Below are 11,800 nucleotides of genomic sequence, written 5' to 3'. Positions count from 1 at the left end.
GAAAACCATTAGTAACACACTACGCCGTCATGGATTAAAATCCTGCAGCGCACGCAAGGTCCCCCTGCTCATGCCAGCGCATGTCCAGGCACGTCTGAAGTTTGCCAATGACCATCTGGATGATCCAGAGGAGGAATGGGAGAAGGTCATGTGGTCTGATGAGACAAAAATTGAGCTTTTTGGTCTAAACTCCTCTCGCCGTGTTTGGAGGAAGAAGAAGGATGAGTACAACCCCAAGAACACCATCCCAACCGTGAAGCATGGAGGTGGAAACATCATTATTTGGGGATGCTTTTCTGCAAAGGGGACAGGACGACTGCACCGTATTGAGGGGAGGATGGATGGGGCCATGTATCGCAAGATCTTGGCCAACAACCTCCTTCCCTCAGTAAGAGCATTGAAGATGGGTCGTGGCTGGGTCTTCCAGCATGACAACGACCCGAAACACACAGCCAGGGCAACTAAGGAGTGGCTCCGTAAGAAGCATCTCAAGGTCCTGGAGTGGCCTAGCCAGTCTCCAGACCTGAACCCAATAGAAAATCTTTGGAGGGAGCTGAAAGTCCGTATTGCCCAGCGACAGCCCCGAAACCTGAAGGATCTGGAGAAGGTCTGTATGGAGGAGTGGGCCAAAATCCCTGCTGCAGTGTGTGCAAACCTGGTCAAGACCTACAGGAAACGTATGATCTCTGTAATTGCAAACAAAGGTTTCTGTACCAAATATTAACTTCTGCTTTTCTGATGTATCAAATACTTATGTCATGCAATAAAATGCAAATTAATTACTTAAAAATCATACAATGTGATTTTCTGGATTTTTGTTTTAGATTCCGTCTCTCACAGTTGAAGTGTACCTATCAGTGGCGGCTCCTGAAAAAATTCTCAGGGGGGGCAATTTTTCTGATGATTTAGGTGACCTACACACATTTTAAAAAAGATATGTCCAGCAACAACATGAAGACAGGGGCAGCATATAAGTCAATACCAGAAGCATTTATTGACTGATCTCAAAAGTGTTGGCTTACCAGGGTTGGTGGAGCCCTCAGTTTCATCTTTGCCTCGCAAAGCTAACTCAATGACACAGGTCAAACGTTTTCTGTAAGTCTTCACAAGGTTTTCACACACTGTTGCTGGTATTTTGGCCCATTCCTCCATGCAGATCTCCTCTAGAGCAGTGATGTTTTGGGGCTGTCGCTGGGCAACACACACTTTCAACTCCCTCCAAAGATTTTCTATGGGGTTGAGATCTGGAGACTGGCTAGGCCACTCCAGGACCTTGAAATGCTTCTTACGAAGCCACTCCTTCGTTGCCCGGGCGGTGTGTTTGGGATCATTGTCATGCTGAAAGACCCAGCCACGTTTCATCTTCAATGCCCTTGCTGATGGAAGGAGGTTTTCACTAAAAATCTCACGATACATGGCCCCATTCATTCTTTCCTTTACACGGATCAGTCGTCCTGGTCCCTTTGCAGAAAAACAGCCCCAAAGCATGATGTTTCCACCCCCATGCTTCACAGTAGGTATGGTGTTCTTTGGATGCAACTCAGCATTCTTTGTCCTCCAAACACGACGAGTTGAGTTTTTACCAAAAAGTTCTATTTTGGTTTCATCTGACCATATGACATTCTCCCAATCCTCTTCTGGATCATCCAAATGCACTCTAGCAAACTTCAGACGGGCCTGGACATGTACTGGCTTAAGCAGGGGGACACGTCTGGCACTGCAGGATTTGAGTCCCTGGCGGCGTAGTGTGTTACTGATGGTAGGCTTTGTTACTTTGGTCCCAGCTCTCTGCAGGTCATTCACTAGGTCCCCCCGTGTGGTTCTGGGATTTTTGCTCACCGTTCTTGTGATCATTTTGACCCCACGGGGTGAGATCTTGCATGGAGCCCCAGATCGCGGGAGATTATCAGTGGTCTTGTATGTTTTCCATTTCCTAATAATTGCTCCCACAGTTGATTTCTTCAAACCAAGCTGCTTACCTATTGCAGATTCAGTCTTCCCAGCCTGGTGCAGGTCTACAATTTTGTTTCTGGTGTCCTTTGACAGCTCTTTGGACTTGGCCATAGTGGAGTTTGGAGTGTGACTGTTTGAGGTTGTGGACAGGTGTCTTTTATACTGATAACAAGTTCAAACAGGTGCCATTAATACAGGTAACGAGTGGAGGACAGAGGAGCCTCTTAAAGAAGAAGTTACAGGTCTGTGAGAGCCAGAAATCTTGCTTGTTTGTAGGTGACCAAATACTTATTTTCCACCATAATTTGCAAATAAATTCATTAAAAATCCTACAATGTGATTTTCTGGATTTTTTTTCATCAATTTGTCTGTCATAGTTGACGTGTACCTATGATGAAAATGACAGGCCTCTCTCATCTTTTTAAGTGGGAGAACTTGCACAATTGGTGGCTGACTAAATACTTTTCCCCCCCACTGTATTTGATCCTTCTGCAAAACATTACTTAGTACTTGGTGGCAAAACCCTTGTTGGCAATCACAGAGGTCAGATGTTTCTTGTAGTTGGCCACCAGGTTTGCACACATCTCAGGAGGGATTTTGTCCCACTCCTCTTTGCAGATCTTCTCCAAGTCATTAAGGTTGAGGCTGACGTTTGGCAACTTGAAACTTCAGCTCCCTCCACAGATTTTCTATGGGATTAAGGTCTGGAGACTGGCTAGGCCACTCCAGGACCTTAATGTGCTTCTTCTTGAGCCACACCTTTGTTGCCTTGGCCGTGTGTTTTGGGTCATTGTCATGCTGGAATACCCATCCAAGACCCATTTTCAATGCCCTGGCTGAGGGAAGGAGGTTCTCACCCAAGATTTGACGGTACATAGCCCCGTCCATCGTCCCTTTGATGTGGTGAAGTTGTCCTGTCCCCTTAGCAGAAAAACACCCCCAAAGCATAATGTTTCCACCTCCATGTTTGACGGTGGGGATGGTGTTCTTGAGGTCATAGGCAGCATTCCTCCTCCTCCAAACACGGTGAGTTGAGTTGATGCCAAAGAGCTCGATTTTGATCTCATCTGACCACAACACTTTCACCCAGTTACATTTACATTTTAGTCATTTAGCAGACGCTCTTATCCAGAGCGACTTACAGTTAGTGAATGCATACAGTTCTCCTCTGAATCATTCAGATGTTCATTGGCAAACTTCAGACGGGCATGTATATGTGCTTTCTTGAGCAGGGGGACCTTGCGGGCGCTGCAGGATTTCAGTACTTCACGGCGTAGTGTGTTACCAATTGTTTTCTTGGTGACTATGGTCCCAGCTGCCTTGAGATCATTGACAATATCCTCCCGTGTAGTTCTGGGCTGATTCCTCACCGTTCTCATGATCATTGCAACTCCACGAGGTGAGATCTTGCATGGAGCCCCAGGCAGAGGGAGATTGACAGTTATTTTGTGTTTCTTCCATTTGCAAATAACCGCACCAACTGTTGTCACCTTCTCACCAAGCTGTTTGGCGATGGTCTTGTAGCCCATTCCAGCCTTAGTGTAGGTCTACAATCTTGTCCCTGACATCCTTGGAGAGCTATTTGGTCTTGGCCATGGTGGAGAGTTTGGAATCTGATTGATTGATTGCTTCTGTGGACAGGTGTCTTTTATACAGGTAACAAACTGAGATTAGGAGCACTCCCTTTAAGAGTGTGCTCCTAATCTCAGCTCGTTACCTGTATAAAAGACACCTGGGAGCCAGAAATCTTTCTGATTGAGAGGGGGTCAAATACTTATTTCCCTAATTTAAATGCAAATCAATTTATAAAATTTTTGACATGCGTTTTTCTGGATTTTTTGTTGTTATTCTGGCTCTCACTGTTCAAATAAACCTACCATTAAAATTATTAGACTGATCATTTCTTTGTCATTTTCTTTGACAACTGTATTTGGGGAGTTTCTCCCGTTCTTCTCTGCAGATCCTCTCAAGTTCTGTCAGGTTGGATAGGGAGTTTCGCTGAACAGCTATTTTCAGGTCTCTCCAGAGATGTTCGATCAGGTTCAAATCTGGGCTCTGGCTGGGCCACTCAAGGACATTCAGATACTTGTCCCGAAGCCACTACTCCGTTGTCTTGGCTGTGTGCCTAGGGTCGTTGTCCTGTTGGAAGGTGAACCGTCACCCCAGTCCGAGGTCCTGAGTGCTCTGGAGCAGGTTTTCATCAAGGATCTCTCTGTACTTTGTTTCACTCAACTTTTCCTCGATCCTGACAGTCTCCCAGTCTCTGCTAATGAAAAACATCCCCATAGCATGATGCTGCAACCACCATGCTTCACTGTAGGGATGATGCCAGGTTTCCTCCAGACTTGACGCTTGGCATTCAGGCCAAAGAGTTCAATCTTGGTTTCATCAGACCAGATAATCTTGTTTCTCATGGTCAGAGTCCTTTAGGTGCCTTTTGACAAAATCCAAGCGGGCTGTCATGTGCCTTTTACTGAGGAGTGGCCACTCTACCACAAAGGCCTGATCGGTGGAGTGCTGCAGAGATGGTTGTCCTTCTGGAAGGTTCTCCCATCTCCATTTTAGAATAAGGCTGTAACGTAACAAAATGTGGAAAAAGTCAAGGGGTCTGAATACTTTCTGAATGCACTGTATAGTCTTGTACCTGTAGATGATATGTTTGAGAGTGAGAGACATGTTTCTCAGTCTTTGACCTTATTTTACTGTACACCATCACCAAAAACTCATTACCTAGAGTAAATACCAGTGGCTTAGGTAAACATCAGATGTGAAATACAGTCCTTATGGGGTCATCCACTAAACAGAGAGCCATAAAACATGTGTAGACTCCATTTAAAGCTCTAAAACATGTATCTTAGCCAGTCCAACACCAAATATATGATCCTATTCATCCCTGAGCAGCCATGCTAACTCACTATATGATGACAACAAAGATTTATAGAGAAGCTCATCCAACACAGTAGTAAATGAACCCATTGCTTCACAGCATCTGGTTCCTCTTCTGTATGGTCATACTGATTCATATTCAGTTCTCTTGATCCTGTTCCTTTTTCCTTGGCTTCCTCATGTAGATATTTTACGTCTCAAAATCGTATTCTCACACACTATTTCCCATACAGTACACCACTTTTGACCCCTCATAGGGCTCTGGTCAAAAGCTATGCATCATATTGGGAATGGGGTAGGATTTTAAATGCAGCCCATTGAAAGCTTTGTCTGAGATAATACTGAAGGAAATGTTAAATGCGTCAATGTCAACACTGGATTTCCATAGTCACAGTGGACAGAAAATACAACCGGCCATTTCCTTATCATCCACAATACACACCAACAAGACAGTCTGTAGAGAGGGATTCAAATTGAATGGGGGAGAGATAGAACGAGAGAGGGAGAAAATAGAACCTTGGCATAAAAGACAGATCACAGCCAAAAATAGAGAGAGGGATAGGGAGAGAGAGGTTTAGTTGATGAGAAACAGAGTGATAGAGATGGACAGGGAAAGATAAATGGTAAAGTAAGACAGATGGGGAGAGAGAAAGTGTGTGAGAGAGAGAAAGTGTGAGAGAGAGAGAGATAGTGTGAGAGAGAGAGAGAGAGAGAGAGAGTGTGAGAGAGTGAGAGAGAGAGAGAGCGAGAGAGAGAGAGAGGAGCTCTATGCTTTAACACTCACTTAGTAACCAGTAGCAGCAGCGGGAGAAACAGTAGTATCTCTCCACCTCCTCCAGAGAAATGCGTACAGACATCCCTCTTTTCTCCTCCACCGGCCTTAAACACACCTTCAACTCTCCCTCCATACTTCTGTCCTCCGTCTCTCCCTCCATCCATTTGCCAGATTCCACCCTCTCCCCCTCCACCTCTATCATTTTATCCATCTCTGTCCCTCTCTTCATCTTTTCCCATGAATATACATCTGATCGTTCCTTCATGTGCGATTCCTCCATTCTCTCCCCTGTCAACCTCGAGTCCAAACCTAACTCTAACTCTCCCTGACGTCCAGGTAAACACTCTAGCTGTCCCTCCATGTTAAGCCAATGATCCTCCTCCTCCTTCTGTCCCTCTATTCGTTCCCCTGCGTCTAGCCCCATCTGTCCTATACTCAGCTCTGTCTCCCCCTCTACACACCCTCCTGAGTCCAACTCTACCTCATACCCTTCCTCCATCACAAAGCCTGAATCGGCCTCTTCCTCCTCTCCTCCCAGTTCAGATACCTCTCTCCCCTCCTCTCATGTAGTTCCCCCTCTCCCCTTCCCCTCTTCCAAGAATCCCTCTCCACTCCTTTAGGTCCAGTTCCATGCAGCTCAGTCCAGGTACGACTGCTGCTTTCCCTCTGTGTCGCTTCCTCACTCTCTCTCTATCTCCGCCCGCTCTCCCTCTCTCTGCCCTCCCGCTCTCGTTCCCACACTCCCTCCCTCCCTCTCAGGCTATCAGTGCCTGCAGCATGTCACTCAGTCATTACTCTGCCCTGACTTCCTCCTCCCACCTCAGGTCACCTCCCCTACCTACTACACTACAGGACAATAGATGACCCTCCCTGCTCAATACCATTTTCTCCTCTACCTACCCATTTAACTCATGTGTGTTTACCTCAGGATATGTGACATTTCATGTAATCTGTTACATGAGCTAAGCTGGGTCTGCCCCTGTTACTGAAACCATAAAAATAGTATTTGTAATTCTAGTTCTATGCCTGAAACACTCATACCAGGACATGTGTATACTAGTCCCCTACCCGAGGCAGCGCAGGTACACAGGTATCACAGCTCTGGGCCTGTATTCACAAAGCATCTCAGAGTAGGAGTGCTAGGATCTAGGAACATGTCCCCTTATCTAATTCATTATGATCTGAAATGCCAAATTGATTCTAGATCAGAACTCCTACTCCGAGACTTTGTGAATACAGGCCCAGGGCTCCTTTCCATGTCCTCATTTACCTGCGCTAACAGAGCATGGCCTCTCCTTCTGTCCTGCCTACTGTCCTGTCCTGTCTTATCTCAGCTAATCAGGACCAGCAGGACAAAGACTCTATTCTGACCAGCTCCATTCAAATACCCTAGTCCCATTTAACCATTCACACACTGCATTCAAAGAGTCTTTTCTAACTATCTATCTCACTCAAAGAGTTCATTCTTACAAAACCACTGAAAGACCTGATTCTAAATGGACCTCTCAATGACAGAGACTGTTCTGACTAAATATAGTAATACAGACCCTATTGATAGATGGCATGTTGAATGATGCCATTCTACCACAAATTAGGCCATTCTTACCCATTCTATTTAAATGATCAAACTATTATCTGGCCCTATATACAGGTGCTGTAGCAGTAAAACAGTTAGGTCTCAAACGCTATACAACCATATGAATGTTTGTGTGTGAGACGTGTGTTTTCTCTCTATGACCCGAGGGTGGTTAAGGTTATTCGTGTTTCAGTCATAAAGCCAGAGACATGTATGTCACAAGAGTTCTACTGCTCAAATGCTCTCACTTTCTGAGGAGAGAGAGAGGGGAGAAGAGGAGTACAGTGGACTACGGAGGTATTTCAGCTTTGTAATGAAGTAATGAATAATGAAGGGTGAAGAGGGAGAGAGGGAGGGAGAAAAGGAGAGAGAGAGAGAAGAGAGAGAACACCACACTTATACAGCACTATTCAATACAGAGTGATACAGAGAGTATTTACTGATGGATACAAAGAGACAAAGCTAGTACAGTGTGTGTGTGGAGTGAGGTTGCAACAGATACCTGTCAATACCTACGTAGAAAAGCCTGACATTTGACAACCCTTAGTCAGCGATAGAGAGAGCGAGAGAGAGCGAGAGAGCGAGACTCATTATGGGCAAAGTCTTACTCTGTTCATGAACCTTGGAAGGAAAGCGAGGTGACAACAGTATTTTCCCCTTTACTCTGCAACATAGTGCTCAGAAACCCAGGACGCCATTTCAGGGAGTAAACATAAGGTCTGGTTTTCACTCCCAGATAATGGGTTTAACAGAGCTTCTGGGAGAGAGAGGAGACATACAGTAAAGTACAGTACACACTAGCCATACACCAGCCCCTTCCATTTCATACAGCCCATAACGTTGAGTACTAGGCACAGCAAGAGGTTGCAATGAGCAGTGATATTTAGTGAGATCTGGACTCTGTCACTCAGGGCTAAATGTCTGCAAGACCTTCGTGGAGAAATAGACTGGCACACATAAACAAGAGTCATGGAGCAAGGCTGAATACATTACAGCAAGGCAAGGTTATACATGCAGCATAGCCTCACACTTTAGACTCACTCACACACACACACACACACACGCACGATCATGCACAGAGAGACACACACACACACACACACACACACACACACACACACACACACACACACACACACACACACACAGCTAAGCCCAGAGCTGACCCAATGATTGACTCACGCGATCTCAGTGTCACCAGGGGTAGCTTTTCCAAACTGCTGCTACACCGCCTCAGAGGGCACCTCCTGGGCTTCCTCAGCATGTCTCCCCCTGTCTGAAGACCAGACTCTGGAGGTCCTCAACGGATGCTATCGCTAACGCTACAGCATGCACTTTATTAAACTACCCCCCACTGTGCAACTACTATAAAAATGCCCTCAATAGCTTACTTGTATTCCTTCTTACACTGTGCTGTGCTAATGCACTCCCTAATTGTGATGTATCACTTCTGAGTCACTGCTACAACAACCTCTATTGCTGCAACTACAGCAACTGCTCAGTCTACTGTGTACTGTCCAGCTGATGAGACTACTGTGTATTGTCCAGCTGATGAGACTACTGTGTACTGTCCAGCTGATGAGACTACTGTGTATTGTCCAGCTGATGCGACTACTGTGTACTGTCCAGCTGATGAGACTACTGTGTATTGTCCAGCTGATGAGACTACTGTGTACTGTCCAGCTGATGAGACTACTGTGTATTGTCCAGCTGATGCGACTACTGTGTACTGTCCAGCTGATGAGACTACTGTGTATTGTCCAGCTGATGAGACTACTGTGTACTGTCCAGCTGATGAGACTACTGTGTATTGTCCAGCTGATGAGACTACTGTGTACTGTCCAGCTGATGAGACTACTGTGTACTGTCCAGCTGATGAGACTACTGTGTACTGTCCAGCTGATGAGACTACTGTGTATTGTCCAGCTGATGAGACTACTGTGTACTGTCCAGCTGATGAGACTACTGTGTATTGTCCAGCTGATGAGACTACTGTGTATTGTCCAGCTGATGAGACTACTGTGTATTGTCCAGCTGATGAGACTACTGTGTATTGTCCAGCTGATGAGACTACTGTGTACTGTCCAGCTGATGAGACTACTGTGTATTGTCCAACTGATGAGACTACTGTGTACTGTCCAGCTGATGAGACTACTGTGTATTGTCCAGCTGATGAGACTACTGTGTATTGTCCAGCTGATGAGACTACTGTGTACTGTCCAGCTGATGAGACTACTGTGTACTGTCCAGCTGATGAGACTACTGTGTATTGTCCAACTGATGAGACTACTGTGTACTGTCCAGCTGATGAGACTACTGTGTATTGTCCAGCTGATGAGACTACTGTGTACTGTCCAGCTGATGAGACTACTGTGTATTGTCCAGCTGATGAGACTACTGTGTATTGTCCAGCTGATGAGACTACTGTGTATTGTCCAGCTGATGAGACTACTGTGTACTGTCCAGCTGATGAGACTACTGTGTACTGTCCAGCTGATGAGACTACTGTGTATTGTCCAACTGATGAGACTACTGTGTACTGTCCAGCTGATGAGACTACTGTGTATTGTCCAGCTGATGAGACTACTGTGTATTGTCCAGCTGATGAGACTACTGTGTACTGTCCAGCTGATGAGACTACTGTGTACTGTCCAGCTGATGAGACTACTGTGTATTGTCCAACTGATGAGACTACTGTGTACTGTCCAGCTGATGAGACTACTGTGTATTGTCCAGCTGATGAGACTACTGTGTACTGTCCAGCTGATGAGACTACTGTGTATTGTCCAGCTGATGAGACTACTGTGTATTGTCCAGCTGATGAGACTACTGTGTATTGTCCAGCTGATGAGACTACTGTGTACTGTCCAGCTGATGAGACTACTGTGTATTGTCCAGCTGATGAGACTACTGTGTACTGTCCAGCTGATGAGACTACTGTGTATTGTCCAGCTGATGAGACTACTGTGTATTGTCCAGCTGATGAGACTACTGTGTACTGTCCAGCTGATGAGACTACTGTGTACTGTCCAGCTGATGAGACTACTGTGTACTGTCCAGCTGATGAGACTACTGTGTACTGTCCAGCTGATGAGACTACTGTGTATTGTCCAGCTGATGAGACTACTGTGTATTGTCCAGCTGATGAGACTACTGTGTATTGTCCAGCTGATGAGACTACTGCTTGGCTGCCTTCTTTTATACCTTTAAATGGGTCCCAGGATAACTTTGGGGTTTGTAATCTACACACGCATTCCAGAGAGCGGGGAAGCCCACTAAAACCCTGTGTGTGATGATCTGAACTCACTGCCCTAAATCCTACCAGAACCTCAACCCTAGAGGAAATGACCCATGGAACACCCCCCTCACACACACACACCCCTTAACCTCACCCCACATCCCTTCCCCCACCATCCCTCACAACACACTTTCCTACCGTTCCAGTTCCAATCCCTCCAGGAGTTCCTTCGGCTGGCTTCGGGGGTGACGGGGGAGGCCAGTCCAGAGATGTCCAGGCTCTGGATCATCTGACTCAGTCTGTTCATAATCCGGGTGGGCACCTCGCCTGCCCCCTCCCACAGAAACTCATGGACAGACATGAGGGACCGCGCTGCTCCCACACACACAGAAACACACACACATCCAGAGGTACCCCGACCCGGACCCAGGCAGACCGCTCCAGTAAACACTACAAAAGGTAAGTGACTGGTTCTGGTCCGATACACACGCAGGAGAAGATTCGGATCAGTTGCAATGTACTATCACTCATAGGAGTGATTCAGCACACACACACACGCAGGCTGTGTGTAGATGTATGTCTGGATGTATAGCGTAGAGTGCACACACAAGTGTACAGATAAGTCAGCCAGAAACAGGAGTCCAGTTCAATCCAAGCAGAGCAGAGCCGAGCCCCAGAGCTAAGTCCTTGTCTGTCACTCCTGCCTCAGCCAAGACTGATTTCAGCTAAGAAAGTGCAACAGGCCCGGCACTGAACACACACTCCTCATCACGACCGAGCCAGAGTGAAGCATACACACTTTGAGGGGGGGGGGGGGGGAGGAGAGAGAGAGAGAGAGAGAGAGAGAGAGAGAGAGAGAGAGAGAGAGAGAGAGAGAGAGAGAGAGAGAGAGAGAGAGAGAGAGAGAGAGAGAGAGAGAGAGAGAGAGAGAGAGAGAGAGAGAGAGAGAGAGAGAGAGAGAGAGAGAGAGAGAGAGAGAGAGAGAGAGAGAGAGAGAGAGAGAGAGAGAGAGAGGAAGGACAGAGGGAGAGGAGGAGGGGTAGAAAGAGAGGGCAGCAGTTTAAGCACAAATCCCCTTCTGCTGGGGCTAATTATATCAGCCATTGCTTCTATCACTAATCTCTCTCTCAAGTCTATCCCTTGTTCCATGGTGTACCGTTCTAAACATTCTGAAATGCAAACACAATCAGACATGCCAGTGAATCACACATGGCTCAATAGTTCAATGAAAGCTCTGGACTATTGGAGGATTTAAATCTTTAGTTGAGAAAGCGGAGTGTCGTGGCTAGTCATTGAGTGAGGGAGCTGGTCGTATTGGCAGACTCTCCGTCTCTTGCTGTGTATAGATGAGGAAAATGGCCGCCGGTTGATG

The sequence above is a fragment of the Coregonus lavaretus genome, assembly GCF_964263955.1.
Source record: "Coregonus lavaretus genome assembly, chromosome: 5".
Lineage (NCBI taxonomy): Eukaryota > Metazoa > Chordata > Actinopteri > Salmoniformes > Salmonidae > Coregonus > Coregonus lavaretus.
This window is presented reverse-complemented; position numbering follows the sequence as displayed.